The sequence below is a fragment of the Haliotis rufescens genome, unplaced genomic scaffold (genome assembly GCF_023055435.1).
Source record: "Haliotis rufescens isolate VD_foot unplaced genomic scaffold, xgHalRufe1.0.p SCAF_13, whole genome shotgun sequence".
Taxonomy (NCBI): domain Eukaryota; kingdom Metazoa; phylum Mollusca; class Gastropoda; order Lepetellida; family Haliotidae; genus Haliotis; species Haliotis rufescens.
This window is the reverse complement of record NW_025963813.1, coordinates 5,826,848-5,840,687: the sequence shown is the minus strand read 5'-3', so window position 1 is coordinate 5,840,687 and position 13,840 is coordinate 5,826,848.

Genomic DNA, 13,840 nt, shown 5'->3' with positions numbered 1-13,840 from the left:
ACTTATCTGACCCAGTGTCGTGTCTTTTTTAAACCTTAAACTGTTTGAATGTCATGTTTTCATTATTCGCGCTTCTCGATCGTTGATTTTGTTGGGTCATTTACTGAGTGAGTGAGTGAGTTGGGTTTAACGCCGCTATTAACATTCTTCCAGTCATATCACAGCGTGTCAGCTTCAAATTTAATGTGGGAGGAAAGCCCGAAGTGATGCAGGTCTCAGACGTTTACCATTTTGGAGAAACCCACGAGCACGGGTATGGTGCTGACAAACCTAGAAACATAATCGGGGCGAACCGGGATTCGAACCCACAATCATAGGTTTCTGGCGTGCCGAAAGGGACGCAACTCTGCACAGCGAATCGCGGCGCCTTAGACGACTGGACCACCCGTGCCCCAGGTCATTTACTGATTTCACTGTTTAGTTCTGTGTCATTTCTGGGTTAACCTCTGCCTCTGCCCGAAATCACCTCGTAACACATGCTTGTTGAGATGAAGACCTCCATTAATCTGAAAACATAAAATCGATATTTCACCTGGTGAAACAGCATGGTATTTGATTCGAGTGAAATAACGCCTTTCGCCGGCATTGCTTTCCGTCAGCTTGATTGAGATAATGTTTTCAGACTAAGATCGTGGGGCAAATGTTTGACAGATGGGACATTTGAGTTTTCTTTCTTTGAAATGCTTTTCATGTTTATTTTATCTCATGACCTGAAAAGTCCGCATTTTCACACGTGGCTGACAGAGATAGAAGACAAATATCCTCTATATATTTATGCGTGTGGCACCATACAAGCTCATAAAGCAATGCTGGGCACGTCATCTACACTATAGGTGCATAAATATTGATAGCGACTGTGACACATGCGACGGTCATGTGCTTACACGACGTGAATAAGTGCCGTGATTAATACGCTTAGTAATCGCAGATAGATCGATGATCTCAGAAGTCGGTCTGTTGAAACTGATCAGTGATTTAAAGTACAGTTTTGTTTGGGGTTTAAGCGGCATTAGCTGAAATACGAGTATATGCAACGTCTTTGCAAAATAAACCTGTTTTAATTTCATACAAATGACGATAGTTTCAGTTCGGATGGCGAAGGGAATAGCAATAGAATTTTTTTTTAAATGCTGAGCCGAACAAAAACCTTGACTTATTTTATTTGTTGTGTTACATAATTTGTGATTGGTGGATGAATTGGGTTTAACGCTGCTTTGAACAGTGGTCCAGTTATATCACGGCGTGTCAGCTTAATGTGGGAGGAAAGTCCGAAGTGATGCAGGTCTCGGACGTTTACCACTTTGTTGAAAGCACGGATTATGGTACTGATTAACCTAGATACACAATTGGATCATAGGTTCCTGGCGTGTCAAAGGGACGCAACTCTGCACAGCGAATTATGGCGTCTTTAACTTTTTTTTTCAGGTCAATCACACTTCTACGGTAGAAATAGATATTTATCCCTTTTCGTCGATATATGGCTGAAATATTGCCGATACGATGTTCAATGTTAACTCGCTGACTGTCATGACTATGTCCCGAATTCGCTTACTTGATATGCTATTATTAGAGAAATCTAGACTTAGAGATACCATTTACAACATAGATCTCCTCCTTGGTGTAGTGGATAGAGGGCCTGCCCTGAGAGCAGAAGGTCAGTGGTTCGATGTTATGTCATTAAAATATTTATTGTTTCCCTGCTTGGCACTTGGAATGAAGAGGATATAGAAACACCAGTTGGCTTGGAAACAGACAGTGTGTCTGAGATTGACGTTACAAATTGGTACATGTTGTTACCCTGTCTGGCGCTCGGCATCAAGGGTCTACAACAAGGACTAGTCGGCTAGGAGTCCGTGTACTGTGTGTGAGTGGGGTATCCATGTTAAACTGCGGCCTGGCATTCAGTGGGCTAGCACTATATAACTGTCCGGACTATGACAAGGTTGTTGTTTCTTAATTCTTGACACGAGGACGCGAAACATTTGGGACATCATGTCTGATTTCTTTTACTCTAAATTAGATGTTGCTCTTCTTTTGTTCAGTTCGAATCTTTTAATGAAGAATAGAAATGGCAAAGGGGTCATATTGACAAACTATATATTACAAATGTAATCATATTTTGTAGATGACATCTGATTCGCGTAAAATTACACGAATCTTTTATTTTGAATGTGCGATCACATTTCGCCTTGGGCGAGTTGTCAGATATTGACTGAGATTAAAATTGAATCGGCGTATAAAGCTCTTTGAAGTGATTACCCTGACAAGACTAAGGGACGTAACTCTGCACAGCTAACTGCATTTGAACGGCCGGGTTCAAATTCCTGATTCGATCTGATCATCATTCTATTGCTGTCGTCCCTGACCCTCCGTGTTGTGTGCACGTTGGGCGTGGCGCAAAGATAGGGCACCACACGGTTACTCTCTTCAGCCCTAACCTACGGACGCCTTTTAAGGGCTATTTGTGTTTTTCTTCGATCATTTCATGGAATTTCAAGATACGAAGTTGAAATTTCAATATGTTAATTATGTTGAAATTTCAAGATACTAAGTTGAAATTTCAAGATACATACTAAGTTGAAATTTCAAGATAATCATCTTGAAATTTCAACTTAGTGTCTAATTTAAAGATGCCAACTTGAAATTTCTTTATCTTAATATTTCAAGGTGATTATGTTGAAATTTCAACTTAGTGTCTTGAAATTTCAAGAAAATAATTTTTAAAAATACCAATGGCCCTAAAAGGCTTCCGTACCAACCTCACTTCATCGACGTGTTTGATGTTTAACCCACTGTTGTGTTTGAGTGAGTGAGTGAGTGAGTGAGTGAGTGAGTGGACTTTGCGCCGCGTTTAGCAAATTCCCAGCAATATCCCAGAAATGGGTGCAACAAACCCGGGTCTTCGGCGTGGCAAGCAAAACGCGTTAACTACTTCACGTACCCTACTGCCAGGATATATTGAAAATATACAGATAAACTACGAATACTATTCACAAGAAGTTATATTTAGTTATATTTCTATGAAAGAATCGGGTGTCCTTCAACTTCCCTGGAGTAGTCTATGATGAAATAATATTCAGTCATTATCTCCCGCTGTGTATGTCACAAGTTCATAACATAACTCGCAGTGGTAGTAAGGTGAATCACAGTGACGACATGGTATGTAGCTTGATCCTCGTCAGTGTTCTCCCAGCGGGACAGCATGACCTCAACTTTTGTTTTTCTCTCCAGCAAGGTGAAGGTCATTGCGCTGCTTTGAAGTCGACCGTGGCCATGCCAGCTTTCATCAAATGAGACTGTGTGATGTCATCGTGAATCATTGAAGACAGCGGTCTCAAAGGAGTGTCCAAGTGATCACCTAAATGAAATGGTCACAAGCTGCTTCTGTTCAATCCAAACTGTGTTCGTTCAGCATTTTTGTGCAGAGGTGCGTCCCACACGCAACAAGAATATTGCTAAGGGCGGCGTATAGCACAACTCGCTCATTCGTGCGTGTATGGTATTAACCGTTGCTTATGGTCATTATATTTATACAAGCACCTTCAGTGCATTCAGCTGCACCCTCGGAAAGTGTTCGAGTGTCTTGTGCGAGATATCTCCAATCCATTGTGATAACTACATGTATTTTGATGAGTACGTCATGTACGTGCGATGTTCGCTGGGGAGCAAAACGTTCTTGACGGTGATTGTACTATTGCAAGGGATGCACTGAGATGGATCTCTTCTTCCGATAAAAGGAATGTGTTGAAGAAGATTACTTTGTCACATGTTGCTATTCATAGCAAAACGTAATTTGATGCCATATAAATACAATATCCGGCCTTCAGGCCTATGCGACACTATATTCATAAACGTTTTAACGTCTGTAGTGAATACGTCCTGAACGACATCGCCCTATTACAACTTCATCATGACAAGCTCGTCCTCTTCACATCCCAAATGTACCAGCAATACGTGCAAACCTTTCCATTCTGCTTCACTTTCAACTAGTAATTTCTCGCAATTGTAACAAGTTGTTAACGGAAGATGTCAGAATACATACGAAACCAGTTCCCAGTACCAAATGATTAAGTCTGAACTGAAGACCCGGGTGGTGGAACGGGGTCACTTGGCTGATGTCACCTACTGGTTTGCCTGGCCAAGACTCGATTAAATTCAGGCTACCGTCATATAGTTGGAATATACCTGGGGCGTAAAATATCATTCACTAATTTCAGTCACATGAACATGAAGTGACATCGATGATGTTTAAAAACGTAAATAACACAGCACAACAATCAGGTAGTTAGCCTTATGACGAAAGCAATCACCTTGCACGGATCCAGAGTGGTGCGCCTCGATCTCCCGACCCCCCCCCCCCCCCCCCCACACACACACACACACACCACACACACACACACACACACACACACAGCCCACTTTGTGAAGCATACTTATTATGCTGACGTATATAAAACACAGATAACTGAATCATTTGGTGATCCATGACATATTTTCAACAACATGCACAAATAATTGCCTTATATTGACGGACATACTGTTATCCGATGGCGGCATTTCTGTATTTTAAGTGCACCCACACCAAATAACACCACCCCATCTTTCTCCAAATATCTGGATCGGCGTTTTACTAATGACATATACTAAGGACAGCACTTCAGTGCACTAGGCCAGGAGATGTATAATGCAAGTGCAAGGATTGTATGCTTGAGATTTCTGACTCTGCACTGTATCACCTTGCGAAAGTTCGTTGAGTACATTTGCGTACTACCTATTTCAGATCGATTCCACACACGGCACAGCATCCAGCAGAGCTCTCGTGAAACATACAAATAGATTTCTGTCAACCATCCCATAGGCGGTAGGACCTGCACTAGCTCTGCGCTGCAATATGTGATGATGACTCGGTCTGTCTGCAACCACCACCCCCTCTCCCCTCCCATCCCCCATCCGCCTGCCCCACCCCCTAATCTCCAACCTGACAGAAACCCTACGCATACATTAACCGATTTCTCGTGCAGCGCGATAACAAATTAATGTGTTCACCATTGAGTGTGATTGAGACAGATGCAGTCTCTCGCCGACTGCGCAGCCGCATAGACAGCTGCACTTGGGCCTCATTGGGCAACCTAATTTAGATCACGTGATGTGCGTGGGCGAGACAGTTGTGGCACGCGCCAAGAGGTCAGAGTTCAAGGTTACATTCCTCACGACAGCGCGTAAAGCACTGGTACAATTCCATGCACTCGTGGGTCCAGTCATCAATGGAGTGATTGGACAGACTGGTGACTAACGGAAAAATATGAGGAGAAAATCTGGTCAAATCGATTCATTTGCTATCAAAAAACTCTTTTGTCCTTGATGTCTTTGTAACTCAGTTATTCTTCGTAGGCTGAAGGTGATCAAGTTTTCAAGCAACTGTCTGTAAATGACAGCAATACAGTCAGTCTACCTCAAAGTCATATACAGAAACATTATTTTTCAGTGAAATTGCTTCACAGTTAAATGACAGGAATTCCGCATAACTTCAGGAGTTCAGAGGACATCAGCAATGAATTACATTTAACAATTTAATGAGTGTTTAAATATCACAGCATGACATCGTAACGCGATGTATGACTTGTAATGACTCATTCAAAACTCCGAGCCGGAATGTTAATATTAGTTTTAGCTGTTTTATTAGCATGCATGTAATAATTAGCTTCGCGGGGGGACCAAAACGTTCCTGACTGTGATTGTACTATTGCAAGGGATGCACTGAGGTGGATCTCTTCTTCCATTAAAAAGGAATGTGAATAAGAAGATTACTTTAAGTGTCACATATTTCTATTCACAGCAAAACGTAGTTTGATGCCATAAAATTTATGCAATATCCGGCCTTCAGTTTATATTCTTAAACCTATCAACGTCTGTAGTGAATATGTCCTGAACGACATCGCCGCATTACAACTTCATGATTTCAAGCCAGTCCAGAAAATGCACAATGTCCTGTGTTTGGATGCATGGCAAATCAGTTCATTCCAGCTGTGCTGTCACTGATCTTTTGCATATTGGCGTATAGCAGGTTTAACGCCAGTGAATGAGATATGTTGGAAATTCATGTTGTGTTGGTGACACTTTACGTATTTATGTTTATATTGTGGAATGTGGTGGCGGGCGGAGGGGTTCTGTTTGTAAAAGTGTTTTTTTACCAATAATCTTGAAAAAAATAATTTTGTTATAACACAAATAAATAAATCTGCCACTGGATGTGATCCACACTCGATCTTAAAGCTACGATTGTCGTGCCAATGGAGTTACGATCGCATTAGAGCTAAGATAGCTTTGTGGAGCTTGTGTGTGCTTTGAAACGCTTGCTGTATCCAGAATACATCTTCCAGAACAGGGTTTACATATGAAGTGAGGTGAAATGGGGTTTAACGTCGCGTCCAAGATTATTGCACATATATACCTGCTTGTACCAGTCCGGACCGATGCCGGTTGAAGGTGCTAGCACACTGAGAAACCTTGCCGCAGTTTAACATGAATACCCCACTCAGACACAGTATACTAACTCCGAGCCGACCAGTCCTTGTTTTAGCCCCTTAATGCCGAGCGCCAGACAGGGTAACAACAAGTACCATCTTTTAACGTCATTTGGTATGACGCGGCCGGGGATCAAACCCCGAACCTTCCGCTCTCCGGGCGGACGCTCTACCTCCAGACCACGGAGACGGTTGGTTCACATATGACAAAATACATGACGATTGCATGTCAAGGAATATCTTACATCTTGTGTATATCATGTCACGGCCATATCACAATGTGGGCACAGACGAATTAGCCTACGTGGGCAATCGACCTGATCTAGAAACTTTTATCACCAATTTCAGTCTGCACCACTGCATGTTCAGTAATCCATTCATACAAGTTTCGCCGCTATTTTACCTTTTGAGATCTGTTTTCGTCGGATAATCGAGACTGGTTATTGTCTGGCGTTGACGTTATATATATTTGATAAAGACACACGACATATCTAACATTCTCGCCAGCCGGCCAACAGTATAATTCTATTTTCGGAGGGGTTGCAAATATGTTTAACAGTTCATGTTCTAATTTACACAACATGGTAAATGAACATTGATACTGGTTTAAGAGTAGAACTATCAGTTGTTGACATGAACTTAGTATTTGTTTGTTTGTTGTTAAACGCCGCACTCAGCAATATTCCAGTTGTATGACGGCGGTCTGTAAATAATCGAGTCTGGTCCAGACAATCCAGTGATTGACACCATGAGCATCAATCCACGCAACTTGGATACGATGACATGCATCAACCAAGTCAGCGAGCCTGACCACCCGATCCAGTTAGTCGCCTTTTACAACAAGCATAGTCGCCTGTTATGGCAAGCATGGGTTGCTGAGGACCTTTTCTAACCCGGATCTTCACGGGTCCCATGAACTTAGAAGTAACACCTTTCATATACCTGAAGACAAACTTATGCTTAGAAGACATTACACGTCAGGTTCAAGATTAATATTATTTTATTAAAATAGCGACGTGCATGAACGTGTGTGTGTATGTGGATGCTTGTGCTAGTCCGGATTAATGGCGGTTTTAAATGTACAGCCCGCTGACATGCTGTAGTTTAACATGATTACACCTCTCAGACAAACATGATTACACCACTCAGACATAATACTGACTCCCAGCGGACCAGTACTTGTTACAGTGGAACATCAAGTCACACCCTTCAACATCTATTGATAAGACGCGGGCGGAGATCGAACCACTGACCTTAGGCCCTTAGGGCATCTCCAGCTAAACCTTTAAGTAGCACTTGTCCGTACCTTAAGGTGAGGTGAAATTGGGTTTAACGTCGCGTCCAAGATTATTGCACTTATATAGCGACGTGCATGCACGTGTGTGTGTGTGTGTGTGTGTGTGTGTGTGTGTGTGTGTGTGTGTGTGTGTGGCTGCTTGAACTGGTCCGGAGATACTGAGATACCTTACATTTAACATGAATACCCCACCCAGACACAGTATACTGACTCCGAGCCGACCAGTCCTTGTTTTAGCCTCTTAATGCCGAGGGCCAGACAGGGTAACAACAAGTACCATCTTTTAACGTCTTTTGGAATGACGCGGCCAGGGATCAAACCCCGGACCTTCCGCTCTCCGGGCGGACGCTCTACCTCCAGACCACGGAGACGGTTGGTTCACATATGACAAAATACATGACGATTGCATGTCAAGGAATATCATACATAAGGTCTCTACAATTGCAATTGCCAGAAGGGCTTTCTGTTACCTGAAGGAGACACGATGAGCCTACATGACATTTTATCTTATTTCCTGTAGACGTGTCCAGTGAGTGCATGATGAGTGACTGGGTGATAAAGTGGCATCAGAAACATTGAGCTGTTATTTGCGGCCACCAATGTTTAACATTACAATCTTCGAATGATATGTTATAAAAGAAGACAATATCCAAGTAAAAAGTAAAATCTATACAATTAAGTTTCCTTCGTAAATGCTAAACTATAAGAAGTACGAAATATTTTGAACAGTGTAAATCTGCTGGCGAAGTGCCCACATATCCTCTTACAAAGAAATATGTGTTGATAGAAGTATCGTCTGTCGCGTATCTTGTCCCCCGAGCGCTTTGGGCTTACGCGTAGTCTTTGAAATCTTTTATTACACAATACAGTTTTTCTCTTCTGAATAATATGTTTCTTATGCTGATTTCTAGCTAGACTTGTATATTTATGTTATCTCGATATGTTTTGATCAAATTAAATGCAGATATTACACAGTCACTGCACTGTTTCCATCAGACCTCCCCCAAAGCACTAACACACACAAACACAAACACATGGCGGGGATGTACATGTGTGAGGTGCTCCCTCTAGTCCCCACCCCATCCTATACACGTGTCACTGGAGCAAGCAGGGAGGTACACGTGTGAGGTGCTCCCTCTAGTCCCCACCCTATCATATGCACGTATCACTGGATCAAGCAGGGAGGTACATGTGTGAGGTGCTTCCTCACCACCCCTACCCACACCACCCATCCCTCCATCCCCATCCCACGCACGTGTCCCTGGAGCAAGCAGGGAGGTACATGTGTGAGGTGCTTCCTCACCACTCCTACCGATACCACCCATCCCTCCATCCCCATCCCGCGCACGTGTCCCTGGAGCAAGCAGGGAGGTACATGTGTGAGGTCCTTCCTCACCACCCCTACCCACACCACCCCTACCCACACCACCCCTCCCTCCATCCTCATCCCGCGCACGTGTCCCTGGAGCAAGCAGGGATGTACATGTGTGAGGTGCTCCCTCACAAACCCTTCCCACACCACCCATCCCTCCACCCCCATCCCGCGCACGTGTCCCTGGAGCAGGCAGGGAGGTACATGTGTGAGGTGCTCCCTCACCACCCCTACCCACACCACCCATCCCTCCATCCCTCCATCCCCATCCCGCGCACGTGTCCCTGGAGCAAGCAGGGAAGTACATGTGTGGGATGCTGACAACTGGCATATAGAGGAGAACATGGAACAGAGAGGAGACTTCCCTCTTGGTTGAAAATACGCCCCTGTCAGAATGACAAATGGAGTGGTGTGCATCACGGGAAGGAGGCTATCTGTTTCACAAGGCAGCCGGAGAGCATTTCACGATTTCAAATGTTTCACAGAGAGACGTCATTCAAATTTTGAAACATGTCGGTTTCAGAATGCCTTCCTGTGTAGCATGACGATTATCTGAGAGTATATGTTGACCGCATCCTTGTTTTCTAATTTGTCGAAGATTGAGTGTGTTGTCATACTAAAACGGAACATTTTCAACAAAATTATAAAAAAATGAATATACATGCACAGTTAGGATTGTTCTTGATATTAGATGATGATGATGTTGATGTTGCTGACGAAATAATAATAATAATAATAATATTAAAAATAAATAAATAAAATTAATAATAATAATAATAATAATAATAATAATAATAAATTGCATCAAAATGTAAATATGAAATGTAGATTATATAATGAATTTAATGAGACTGTCCAACACATTGTCAGTTGATGTCCCGCTTTGGCACAAGTACAGTATCTTAAGCGACATGATGGTGTGACTTGATCATTTTATTACCGTCTTCGCAATGCTTAAGGGTTTGAAACAGAGGTCTATCAATGGTACGAACCGGAATGTGTAGAGGGCGTCATGTAAATTGATAAATATATAATTCTTTGGAATAGGCCCGTATACAGTCTCAGACCTATCCAGGCCAACACACCTTATCCTTTTTGATTAGTCCAATGAAATGATTTATATCATTGATTTTTTTCTGTCCCTTTTGACACCATGTGATTCACAAGATTCGGGATAAACACGGCAAATATGCGGACTTCGCTTTCGAAATTTTATCCCAAATACCAAGTTGTCCGACTCCCCATTGTTCTCGCTGCCTTAGGTTTGGTACCTCCCCATCTGGAGTCTGACATTCGCTATCCTGGCTACGTGTGTAGGGGACAAGGGACCTGAGCTGATGATGAGCCTGTGCCGGGATCACCCAACCCCTCTTTGCTGCGTTTTTTTCTTTTAATAAATAACACGATCTGGTGTTGTTTACACTATCCTGCTAGCCGTCTCCGAAAATGCTTGTTGAAAAGATTTACGCTGCAAACTGTGAAAAAATGAAATTGTCAACAAAAAATACTTGTATACAGTGCTGCAATAGCAACAAAAGGTTAATGCGGTCATGATATATTCATTATCAGATCTCTGTTTGAAAAGAATGAAAAAAAAGAAAATTGAATCAATACAATCAAAACCCCATCACAAAATCTCTGTAAAAATGCTATGATGACACTAAGTGTTCGCTTAACGGAGTAAACGCGATGAATGCTAAAACGTAGAAAGATACGTTGCAGAACCTGAGAATAGTACTACACCTAATGATGGAGTATGGTTTAACGCCGCTCTGAAGAGTATTTCCGTTATAGCAAGGCATGTCAAAATGATTCGAACTCAAGATCATAGGATTCTGGTACCTCTAAGGAACGTTACCCTGTATGGCTAGTTCCGGCACCTTAGACGACGGGGGCACCCATGCCTCCTATCTTCCAAAGAGACACAAACAGATTGTGTCATGCCTGCGTCGATATAGCGTGTTCGTTCGTTGGCTGTTTAATGTCGCACCCAGCAATATTCCATCTATATGACGGCGGTCTGTAAATAATCGAGTCTGGACCAGACAAGCCAGTGATTGACATCATGAGCATCGATCAACGCATTTGGGATGCGATGACATACATCAACCAAGTCAGCGAGCCTGACCACCTCATCCCGTTAGTCGCCTCTTACGACAAACACAGTCGCCTTGAACGGCAAGCACGGGTTGCTTAAGACATATTTAACCCGGATCTTCATGGGACGCGTCGACATAGTGGTTAACAAAGATAAACTTTAACCTAAGGCAAAAAAAATAATATTTCCTCCTGTATGAAACAATTTACCCCTCCCAAATATCTTCCCTCCTAATTGTTAGTCCGTGAACCTCCCAGAGGATGCTAAATAGCCCGAGTTGTTTCATTGCACTGAATTTTAATTCGAAAGGGTGAAGCCACACAGTTATTCAGTTTAAAAGAACGTGAGCACTGTGTGACATAATCAGCTTTTATTTCAATCTAGTATTTTCCAACCAACCGTATCCGATAGTTCATGTTATCGGCGTACTTGGATGATTAACTGTCTTATCGAGCGCCATCTCCCGCTCGTCAGTCCTGCTGTACGCGATGGCACCTATTGTCAGGGAACACACCTTGGCCGTGCACCTCAGCATTAGCGGGCATCTGGTTCACCGTGCTGCAGGTGACGACCCGACACATCTGTCAGTTCCTGGTGTCAAAGTCTGGTCGATACCCAGTCACCCCGGACATGCGCAGTCAGCTGTGGTGATGCAGTCACCCAGGACCATCCACAGTCAGCGGTGGTGATGCGGGCAGCAATCAGTCGTGGACGCACTTGACGCTCCGGGCGGTGGAGTGAAACGCATGGTGTGACTCAGGGCGATGCAGTTCGTTCTTTGAAGACTGGGGAAATGGGTCGGGAATAGATTGAGTGAGTGAGTTTGATTTGGCACCGCTTTGAGCAGTATTGCAGAGTCAAGTGTGCGATTTCGACTATATAATGAACATGTGTTTATGAATCACTGTCAAATAGTAATGATACCAGATGTTCGCGAAAGGTGAGAAATCCTGCCCCAGTGGATGGAAACCGTTACAAACACATGCAAAGGCAAGTCAATTGTTTACTTGAAAAAACACGGGAACATGTGGTACAAGTCAAAATAGGGATTATTTATGTCACTGGTGTGTCAAATTTAAAAATGTCCTCTACATGTCTACCATAAAGTGTAACATTAAGCTGCATTAAACAACATTTTGGAAGAGCATGCTTGTTTGTACCTCAAATGTAGACAACAAAGGCTTGAGCCGCTTGAATATTGCTCGACATAAAGGGAAAATTGACTTTCAGGTCGCAATGACGCAGGTCGTAAACTTAGACGTTCACTACGTTTTTGGAACCCACAAACAGGGAAGGATGCTGACAAACCAAGGATCATAACCAGGATGAATCTGGGATGACTGAGAGACGCAAATCTGCTCAGCTACCACCAGGAAAAGAATTAGAGGTCGGGTAGGAAAAAACAGTCGATGGCGGGATGTATGTATGTATGTATGTATGTATGTATGTATGTATGTATGTATGTATGTATGTATGTATGTATGTATGTATGTATGTATGTATGTATGTATGTATGTATGTATGTATGTCTGTAGGTAGGTAGGTAGGTAGGTACGTACGTACGTACGTACGCGTGCATGCATTCGTGCATGCATGTATGTAAGTGGAAATAAAGCTGGAATATTGCTGCCTGTGGAGTTAACCAACATTCACTCACACACGAATGATTAAAGGAGGCGGTGGTAAAGGAGGAGGTGGGAAAGGAGGTGGTGGCAATGGAGCAGGAAGACATGGAGAAGGTGGCAAAGGAGGAGGCGGCCACGGAGGTGGTGGTAAAGGAGGCGGCGGACATGGAGGTGGTGGCAAAGGAGGAGGCGGACATGGAGGAGGTGGCAAAGGAGGTGGACACCACGGTTAAAGACAACTATATCTCCATATTCCTACCAAATGCTGGACATTTGACAGCATTATTGCAACTGTAGCCTTGGTTTCTGCACCACCCTCTACAATGTCAACTTTCAGATACTGTTGAAAATAAAACGATCAGAAATAACCCTTCTCTTTCTTGAATTTATTTTGACAGGCTGATTATTGCTGGTTACACAACACACATGCTATTAATTTCTAATCTTAGAGACCAACAGCCACATGTACTGAGAACCCATGTTTGATACAAGGGCACAATGGATGAAAGAAGGTCATTTTTATTGAAAAACATTGCTCACCACCTTACTGAAACTATTTTCAGCACCTCATACAATTCGTATCCTCACCAAAAGTAGGCATCAAAGCAAAGCTGATGTTATGGGGATTGTTTATCGAAAGTAAAAACAAATTCAACATCTGTATTGTGCGAATATACATTGAATGATATATCAGTGGTCTGGTTCCGAGTACAAATGTTTTAATTTTAGCACCTGTTGCACCTTAAAGGACACGTTCATATACACAGATAATGTGTCAATTGTATTAATAAACGTACACGTGTTTCCAATGCGACTGCAAAATAGGTAGTTTATATATAATCTCAATTGACTGCTGCCTGCCTCAAAGTAGTTTTAGAAAATTCACCCATGAGAAGCTGTAAAAACCTCTGAATCACGGCTGAC